The sequence below is a fragment of the Copadichromis virginalis genome, linkage group LG3, assembly GCF_057382275.1.
Source record: "Copadichromis virginalis isolate Kocher_CV1m ecotype Utaka linkage group LG3, C_Virginalis_male_GT1.1, whole genome shotgun sequence".
Taxonomy (NCBI): domain Eukaryota; kingdom Metazoa; phylum Chordata; class Actinopteri; order Cichliformes; family Cichlidae; genus Copadichromis; species Copadichromis virginalis.
The window spans coordinates 45,071,899-45,073,789 of record NC_140620.1 but is presented as its reverse complement, the minus strand read 5'-3'; positions in this window follow the sequence as shown (position 1 = coordinate 45,073,789).

Below are 1,891 nucleotides of genomic sequence, written 5' to 3'. Positions count from 1 at the left end.
CTGGATACCCAGCAAGTTTGCCAGTCTTCTAGCTTGCTTACTTGCCACAAGTGCACTGTGCCACCTATAGAAAGGAAAAAATAATGTGCACATTTCCACAAGAGAAATCCCACACCTGATTCTATCCAAGCCTCCTTTTTACATCCAACACAAAAACTGCAGTCGTGGTGCTTTCGATTGTACTCAGAACTCGGAAATTCTGACTTCTGAATAGGAAGATGTAGGTAACACCAGACTGCAGATGAGCTGCATACAGAGCTGGACTGGGACAAAAAAATCATCCCGGGCATTTTGACTAGAGACTGGGCCACCATTATAGGAAAAATCATAAAGCCTTTGAATGAAAATAAACGCTGTTGTGACAGTGATGTACACTGTTCTGATGGTATATATGTATCAATCTATCAATTGTTTGTTGTAAGATTCAGATAATTATTTTTTTAAAAGTGAGACATTTTAAATGAGAATAAGAAACTATTTCCTTGTGCCCCCCTTTCCCTTTTAATGCCCTACATGGACCCCTGGCAACACTTTGCTAGACCCGCCCCTGCACAGTTACCAGCTGTCAGCTACTTAGAAAAGGATCCTGGTGTTATTTGTCTCTCAGAAACAGTTCATAACTTCTCTTCAACTCATTCATGTCACCTAAAAGGTAAACCTGTTTCTCCATCACAGCTCTGATGATTCAGTAAGGACATCTCCTGATTTCATCTTCATGTTTCCCTCTCACCACATAACCAAACCGACATCATGACCAGCAGGTTTACAGCTGTGGCTCCAGCAAACATCAGCTGATAGTAGAAAGTAATATGAAATAAATTCTAACAACAGCTGATCAAGCTTAAAAGTGCTGCTGTTGTTTACCGCGACATCCGCTGGTTTCCTCTTTCTGGCGCAAAGTGGGCGATAAATAAACGAGAGAGAAAAGCCGATCAGCTGATCATTGATCAGTTTCATGATTGAAGTAGAAACAGGAGAGGGAGGGTGAGAGAATGAGAGGAGAAGAGGCAGCTGACAGCGTAAAGATGCAGAAAAACTCCAGCTTTGTGTCTTTTTCCATTCTAGCTGAAATCCGGGACAAACTGTGTTCCTTTTCACCTCAATACGAAACGCGTAATATTTTCTCTGAATACGAGGCGATTCCGTTTTTTACGGGACGGTTGGCAACTCTAATAATTAACCTTATGAACAAAATAAAGTTCAACATCAGTAACATAGCACCCACCCAGCTGTAGAAACTCCATCATTCTAGCACGCAGTACGAAAAAGTCAGCATAACGAAAATAAACTCCACCTAAACTTGGTTCATATCTGACCCAGATGGACTGCAGGTTATAACTTCTTACCTGAAGTTCAGTTCACCTGACACTCTCGGACCAGCAGCCACTTCGGGTCTCTCCTCTTGCTTCCGTTTTCCTTCATCCACCTGCTCGCCTCCAACACTTGCTAATGTTATTGAATCTGTGGAAGCTCCGTGATAGCCACCACATAAAGTAACGAATAACGAGCCTATTTAAATCCCAGTAATGAGTAACGCGTTCCCGGTTTTGGCATAATAACTAGTTACCGTGCTCGTTACCACAATAATAACGTAGTTACTGTAACGCGTTACTTAATAGTTAGTCCCAACACTGTTAATTACTAATTTAAACTGATTTAATCTTAGACTTTTCATTTATGTTAAAACGTATCCTTGTCTGCAGATTTCTTTTTCTTTCATATTCTGTGATTTGCTGCACTTTGACTTAAAATATTCTCCATTCCAGCACTTGAGAGGATTTAATTAAAGTGCACCAAGTGCTACATGTAGCTAGAGCAGGGCGATATGGCCAAAAATATTTATCACGATATATATTTGAAAATTTGCGATAACGATATAACTGACGATATA